The sequence below is a fragment of the Mus pahari genome, chromosome 9 (genome assembly GCF_900095145.1).
Source record: "Mus pahari chromosome 9, PAHARI_EIJ_v1.1, whole genome shotgun sequence".
Lineage (NCBI taxonomy): Eukaryota > Metazoa > Chordata > Mammalia > Rodentia > Muridae > Mus > Mus pahari.
The window spans coordinates 90,013,594-90,022,162 of NC_034598.1; the positions used below are offsets into that span (position 1 = coordinate 90,013,594).

The 8,569-nt window shown below is 42.5% G+C and overlaps 1 pseudogene; it reads right to left on the reverse strand.

Annotated features, from left to right (window-relative positions):
• Nucleotides 1-3,865: 3,865 nt before the first annotated feature.
• LOC115064792 lies at nucleotides 3,866-3,922 on the reverse strand (annotated as a pseudogene).
• Between the last annotated feature and the right edge of the window lie 4,647 nt (nucleotides 3,923-8,569).

Sequence of the window (8,569 nt, forward strand, 5' to 3'; positions counted from 1 at the left end):
TCTGTGTCATGGCTTAAACTGTGTCAAGTTAACATAGAACTAACTAGCACAAGCCATATGTAGATACTCAATGTCATGGCTTAAACTGTGTCAAGTTAACATAAAACTAGCACAAGCTATATGTAGCTACTCCCTGTCATGGTTTAAACTGTGTCAAGTTAACATAAAACTAGCACAAGCTATATGTAGATACTCCGTGTCATGACTTAAACTGTGTCAAGTTAACATAGGACTAACTAGCACAAGCCATATGTCGATACTCTGTGTCATACATATGACTGAGCCCTAACCAAGCTCAGCACTTCTGCATCCCTGCCAGACAACAAACTGAGTAAAGAAGCTTTCAGACTATTCTGCACCTGAGTTGTTTCAGTCACCCAGAAGTTACAGCCTTCCTAGCTGAGGCCCCAGATGTTGCGGAGTAAGGCAATTCCTTTGCTGTGGTTCATGCAAATTCTGACCCTGTGAGCATGTCAGACAGTTGTATTTTCTATCACATATTTGGAGTAACTTGCTAAGCATCAAGGGACAATCATACAACAACAGCATGCCAGAATGATGCTGTGTTCTAAGCTGGTCTAACCATATTCGATTTAGTAGCTTGTTTAATACGGTATCCTATACTACTAGTCTTTTATCTTTATAATAAGTTGGGGGATTTTTGCAGAGACAATCTAAGACTTTGTAAATGTTCCCATTATCCACCCAATTTTCAATTGATTTATTGGCTTATTTAAATGAATATAGACTCATAGATTTATGATTTACTTGGTGTTTTGTTATCCACTACTATTGTTACTTGATGCTCATCTTAGCCTAGATTTGAATAGCGAGAGTCCAAGTTGGCAGAACCCTATACTATATATAGATACACAGAGGGAGGTGTATAATATTTCCCTTCATATTGACAACTATGACTTTACACCAATATCTCTAATTCATTACCATATAGTTAATTTTTATTCCCCTCTTTTCATACTATGTGTCTTGATGTGACAGTAGGACACTGTAGTGGTTTTAATATGGTTGGTCCATGGGAAGTGGCACTGTTAGGAGGTGTGGCATTGTTGGAGGAAGTGTGTCACTATGTAGACAGGCTTTGAGGTCTCCTAGTGCTCAAACTCTGGCCAGTGCAGAAGAGAGGCTCTTTCTGATGGCCTTTGGAACAAGGTATAGAACTCTACTCTCCTCCGTGTCTGCCTGCCTGCTGCCATGCTTTCCACCATGATGATAATGGACTCAATCTCTGAAACTGTAAGCCAGCCCCAATGAAATGTTTGCCTTTAGAAGAGTTGCCTTGGTCATGGTGTCTCTTCACAGCAATGAAACCCTAAGACGGATACCTAGTTATGATTATTTTAATGTACATAGTTGACTAATCCCACTGTAATCAATATCTTGCTGCCTTCTCTTCTGTGTGGATACCCTATTCTCCCCTTAATTTTAGCACCATGGAAGTAATAGGGGAACTGACAAGGAAGGTTTCCCTTGGAAGTGCAGGCACCCTTAATAGCCTTAGACTAAGTTTTTCACAAAGGGAAGAAAAGAGGAACAAATAAGGAGAGGAAAAAAAAAAAGGATGAAGTGGGAACTTTGTTAAACTTAAATTGAGGGCTATAAATGCATTTTAAAGAAAAGTTTCTAAATATAATATACAAATGTATTTATGCTTTAAAATATCAAGAATTATATCCACAACCCATACTAAACTATAGTAAATTAATTAATAAATTAATTAATTAAGGTTGTTTTTGAGGAACCCTAAGGGTTTTCCTTAAAGCGTCCCTTTCCTGACCCCATCAAGGATAGCCCAAGTTCCATTCTCCACCCATAGGAACATTCTTGAGTAAAACAAAAACAAAAACAAAAAAACCCCAAAAACTCAGAATGTAATAATAGTCACCTGACCCTCTGAAAAGTCCCAGGTAGAGTTCAAATGCATGTCATGCTTGCTAGCCAATAGATTTAAAGGTCAATATGCTTAGCCAATAAGCTTGAATTGTAACCTTGCTGGTGTAACTTGTGCCCCTAAAAAGAATAAAAACTGCTTGTAATAGCCATTTTGGGTCACCTTCCCATCACTTGCCTTGAGGGACTGATTGAGGGTTGACCTCAATGCACTGGAAAATAAACCTCCTGCTTTTGCATCGATCTGCATCTTGGTGTCTCACTCCGAGGCATCTCAAAGTAAGTACCACTGACCAAGGGTCGGGGACTTACATTATGAGACAGGGTTTCTCTGTGTAGTTTTGGCTGTCCTGGAATTGTTTGGCTTTGTAAATAGGCTGGCCTTGAATTCACAGAGATTCACCTGCCACTATCTCCCAAGAGCTAAGGGTGTGTATTACCATTGTCCATCTCACTTAGTCACTTCTTAATGCAATGTCTATCTTTGTTTACACATTAAGCTGGTGACAAAACCCAACATCTCAGCTTTCTCACTTGCTCCTTCACAAGGATGCATGTGTAAGCCCCATTTTTAGGATTTTGATTAAAGTTAATTAAAACACACAGTTTCAACGGGATAGTCACCAGAAGTAAATAATAATTTTTTAAGGTTTCTATATATACATTAGAAGTCACATTTCTTATAAGAAATTTGTTTACTTATCACTGAAGTGAGGTACATGCATTATTTTCTTATCAGAATAGCCTGTCCCTCTGGAAGCATTGTGACTGAAGAGAAGGCATGGATAAGTAAACTTGACAGCTCTGTTAGAATCCACACCTCTAGGCAGAGCAACTCATCTCAATATGGGACAGCCACACATTACATATGTATTGCCCTGGATTTTTATGTTAATGTTAGTTTCCAAAAGTAGCAGGCTTTAAGAACTCAGTGACCCAAGGTCTCTAAAAATAAGGCAATGTGGGTGAAATTCAAAATGAACACTGTCTAATGAACTCAACACATAGCAATGTTTACTGCCTTAAAGTATTTGTTTCAAAACATAATCTAAAAAATATTTATTAAGCAACCATCTGTTTAATGCCAAACATTTTTTCCAAAAGTGTTTTTATGAAAATAATAATTATAAAAAAATTCTTATAGCCAGGCAGTGACAGTACATGCTTTTGATCCCAGCCCTCAGGAGGCAGAGGGAAGTAGATCTCAGAGTTCTAGACCAGCCTTCTTTATAGATAAAGTTCCATGACAGCCAGAGCTACACAGAGAAAGCCTGTTTCAAACAAGCAAACAAACAAACAAACAAACAAACAAACATATTCTTGAGGTCAGACATTGTAGCACATGCTTTTAGTCCCAGAACTCAGGAGACAAAGATAGATATTGCTCTATGAATATGAAAGCAATCTGGTCAACTTTTAGAGCTCCAAGCACAGCTACAGTTGCATGGGGACACACACACACACACACACACACACACACACACACACACACTACCAACATCACCACTAGCAACAAAATTAACAGTTATTGATTATTGATATCTCTCAATACCTCCCCCCCCCCCAAAAAAAAAAAAAAAAGGTGTGAATCCTACTGCTGGATATGAAAAACATACCTCAACATCAAAGGTAGAACTTACCTGCCAAGGACCAACCTCGGCTTGGAAAAGGGTTCCTGAGAGAAGGGGTGTCTTAGAACAGTGAAACAAAGGACTCAAATCATGGGTCACAAGCTGATGGCCTAAGTTCTGCTCAAGGCAGCTCCCTAGATAACTCTCGTAGATAGCTCTTGGCTCTGTAGCCTGCTCCAGATAGCTTTTTACTCAAGACAGCTCCTTGACCAAGACAGCTCCTTGACCAAGACAGCTTTCTGCAAGATAGCTCTCTTGTGCTAGAAAAATTTCTAAATGTTCTCTGAATAGCTCATAGGTTTTCCAATCAAAGTCAGAAAAAATTTATTGGATTTTCTGACCAAGTCAGAAATCCTGCTAGAAAACTTCTAAAAGTAATTCTTGGGTTTTCTGATTAAACCCAGAAAGCTAGAAATTTTTCTAAAATAACTGTGTTAGCTCTTAAAGCAGTTCTTTCTCTGGATAGCTGCTAGTAAAAGAACTTTCTCTCTCTCTCTCTCTCTCTCTCTCTCTCTCTCTCTCTCTCTCTCTCTCTCTCTCCCCAGACAGCTCGTCTAGATAGCTCAACTCTCCCAGAACAAGGCCCAGTCTTTTATTTGCATTTCAATTCAGTCTTTTTATTTACATATCAATTCAGTCTACTACCATAAGTTCCTTTTTGGTTATTCCATGAATCAGCATCCCATTACCCCAGCCCCTTGATTCTTAGAGATAGCAAGCACATCTCTTCTTTTAACATTGCTAAGGAATTCAGAGATATGCCTGCTTTGTTAAGCACAGATGATAAAATAACTGGATGATAAAATAACCCCACCCTTAAATTACCATTCCTACCACACCTGAGTCTGGACCTAAACTCCCTCTCTCTCATGCTGACCTTTAACTCAGGAATCTGCCTGCCTTTGTAAGCACAAACATCTCCTTCCTTACTAGCTTTCTGACAATCTGGTTCATAGTTCAGTCGCCTCCATTCCTTTAGATATGTGAAGCTCCTTATACAATTCCTATTGTATCTTTATACTTTACATAGTTGAGAAATTAGATATTTTTGAACTCATGTTTTTCAAGTTCTTTCCCACAGCCTTGAGGGCTGTCCTGAAGATCTCAGCACTTACCATTTTGCTGAGACATCAGCCACACCTTTGCTCCCAGGACTTATGCTGTCTCTGATTATCATGGAGTCATTAACATTAACAGGGAGAGCATTCCCTGAAGGCGGAACATGAAAATATGTGCATTATTACACAGACAAGCCTTAGGCCCACAACAACCATTGACACTTGTGTAGCCCATGCCCTGCTAGATCTGTTGCAGGGGCAGGAACCATACCATGCTGAGGGACCCTAAGAGGTTTTCCAGTCCCACACGCTCCTTACAGCATCTCCTTCCTGCCTGGGGTCAAGGCTAGACCAAGTTCCATTCTCCACCCACAGGAACATTCTTGAGTAAAAAATTCTCAGAATGTACTGACTGATAGTTACCTGACCCTCTGGAAAGTCACCAGGTAGAGTTCAAATGCGTGTCATGCTTGCTAGTCAATAGATTTAAAGGTCAATATGCTTAGCCAATAAGTCTGAACTGTAACCTTCCTGATGTAACCTGTGCCCCTAAGAAGTATAAAAACTGTTTGTAATAGCCATCCGAGGTTGCCTTCTAAGTAACTTGCCTTGAGGGACTAATTGAAGATCAACCTCGATGTACCAGAAAATATATCTCTTGCTTTTGCATCAATCTGCATCTTGGTGTCGCACTCAGGGACATCTCAAAGTAAATACCACTGACCGAGGGTCTGGGTCTTACAATGCCATACCTGCCATGGCCAAAGCAGATTTGGCAATTACCTCAGCCTAAAGAATTGGAAAAATACTTCCAAGCAAATAAACCTAAAAAGCAAGCTGATGTAGCCATCTAATATCTAACGAAATAGATTTCAAACCAAACTTAATCAAGAGATGAGGAAGAACACTTTATATTCACCAAGATGACATTTCAGTTCTTTGTTGTTGTTTGTTGTTTGTTTGTTTGTTTGTTTGTTTGAGACATGGTTTCTTTGTATAGGTCTGTCTGTCCTGGATAGTTAGCTCTGTAGACCAAGTGATAAGATTAAGCAATTGTGACCCAACCCTGAGATGGATCCAGGAAAGGGCATTAGGCCCCAAAGGAGAACTTCATGTTCTCCGCCCCAGGATGATTTCTCAGAAACGACTCTGATAAAACACTTCTCAGAAAAACCAAAAGTATACTGGCCAAAGGCCACCTGGGCTCTCTGGGGAACAAAGGTACTCTCCCAGGATGATCCGATATGGGCCCAGCCAATCAGCCAAAAGGTCATCACCAAGTGATTAGCTGCTGTTACTGTAATCTGCCCTCTAAAAAAAATGTATAAAAGGGGCTTATAAGTTAGAATTGGGATGGCCTTTGGTCTCTTGCTTGAAAAACTGCTGAAGGTTGATCCCGGTGCACCGGAAAAATAAATCTCTTGCTTTTGCATCTATATGAGTCTCATTGTCTCACTCACGGTCTCCCAGTAGGTAAAGACCCTCTGGGGCTTTACATTTGGGGGCTTGTCCGGGATCTATGACCCCCACCCTGACCCCTTGCGTAGGCACTTGATACTATCAGCATCAGAGTCCAGGCTTGAGCTCAGCTCTGAGCGTCTGAAGTGTGGAGCGTGAATAAGCGTGTCTCTGCTGAAGTGTGGAGTGTGAGTAAGCGTGTCTCTGCTGAAGTGTGGAGCGTGAGTAAGCGTGTCTCTGCTGAAGTGTGGAGAGTGAGTAAGCGTGTCTCTGCTGAAGTGTGGAGCGTGAGTAAGCGTGTCTCTGTTCTTTAGCTTTCACTTTGGCTCTAGAGCAAGACGCTACTGAACAGGATCATCAATCAATGGTGGGCAGACATGTCACATTGTCGCAACAGTGGGAGGTCTGGAGGATGCTTCAGACTTGCTGGAGGGAGCCAAGAGGACTCTCCTCCTTTCTGAGCCTTCAGGTCTCAATTCTAGCCAAGTCTCACTCAAATTTGCCTCCTGAAGTCTTGGGGAGTTCGGTTTCTGTGTTTGTTGGTTATTTCATTCTGTGTTTTTGGACTTGGACTGACTCTAGTTTTGGACATGGGACAGATTGAGTCTACCCCACTGGCTGAATATCTTAGTGACACATTGGAAGGAAGTTAAGAAAAGAGAGGAGAACCTGTTGTAGAAAAAAAAAGGGGGGGGCAAATTAGTCACCCTATGTTCCTCAGAGTGGCCTGCCTTTGGTGTAGGGTGGCTCTCCACAGGGACCTTCAACTTGCCTGTCATCATGACAGTTGAAGGGAGGACTTTTAGACAGGGACCACATGGTCACCCTGACCAGGTACCTTATATAATAACTTGGAAGAATCTAGTTGAGGATCCCCCCACCCTGTGGATAAAAAGCCTTTCTTTCCCTCCAAGACCCACCTCAAAGGCTTGGGCCATCAGGAAAGATGAAACACAGGAGGAGGGATTCGAACCTGAGAGATCGATCCTCCAAGACCCTTCAACAGTGGACCTGTTGCTCCTATACCCTCCTCCTCCATATCCCCCTACCCTTGCCCCCATGGCCCCACAAACACCAGCACCATCCCAGTATCCTCAGCCAATATGGAACCAGGGCTGTTGTATCCCCTTTTACTAGAGGGAGCAGCAGGAGGAGACCCCTAACTTCCTGGTCCCACCATGAGGGCCCAAAGTTGGACAGTCCCCTGATACCATGGTGGCTCTTCCACTGAGGGCATATGGGCCTTTAGATGATGAGGGCAATCAGGCTATGCAATATTGGCCTTCTCATCAGCTGACCTATACAACCGGAAGTCTCAGCATCCCCATTTCTCAGATAATCTCAAGAGTTTGATTAATCTCTTTGAAACTGTCCTGTTTACCCATCAGCCCACCTGGGATGACACACAACCACTTATGAGGGTCCTCTTTACCACTGAGGAGAGAGAAAGAATCCTCAATGAGACTCGAAAGAATGTGCCCTCGGACATGTGGGCTCCCTTGGAAAACCCAGCAGTCATTGACAGAGAACTTGTCCAGGCCTTTACTATTAGGCTGGAGAACGAATACAAATTGTTTGAGACTAAAGCCCAAAAGACAGAGGGTATTGCTTGGTGGCTGGAAACAACTAGGCTGGCACATGCATGTCTGCAGGTCCCTGCACTTAAGACTCAGACTGGGCTGGTGAGATGGCTCAGTGGGTAAGAGCACCCGACTGCTCTTCCAAAGGTGCAGAGTTCAAATCCCAGCAACCACATGGTGGCTCACAACCACCTGTAACAAGATCTGACTCCCTCTTCTGGAGTGTCTGAAGACAGCTACAGTGTACTTACATATAGTAAATAAATAAATCTTTAAAAAAAAAAAAAAAAAAAAAGACTCAGACTGATCCCATTTCTGAGTGTTGGTACCTGATGTCTCGGAAGCTGTGAGAAGGTATTAAGCCTCACATTGACAGGCTGCTACAACTGGGAGTCCTGCACAAGTGCCGCTCTGCTTGGAACACACCCCTATTGCCTTCAAAGAAGCCTGGTAATCAGGACTATCGCCCCATGCAAGATCTGAGAGAGGTAAACAAAAGAGTCCTAGATATCCATCCCACGGTGCCTAACCCATACACCTTGCTGAGCTCTCTGCCACCATCCAGGATCTGGTACATAGTCTTGGATCTGACGGATGCCGTTTGCTGCCTGTCACTGGCCCCAAAGAGCCAAGAGTACTTTCCTTTCGAGTGGGAAGATCCTGATAAAGAGCTGGCTGGGCAACTGACATGCACACGGCTTCCCCAGGGTTTAAGAATATGCCCACCATCTTTGATGAGGCTCTCCACTAGGACCTACAAGAGTTCCAAGAAAAACACCCCCAAGTAACTCTTTTGCAGTACGTAGATGATTTCCTCATCACCACTGAGGCCAGAGAACAGTGCCTGGAAGGTACTGAACAATTGTTAAAGGAACTGGGGAGGCTAGGATATCAGGTCTCTGCAAAGAAGACCCAGATCTGCCAGAACTGGGTA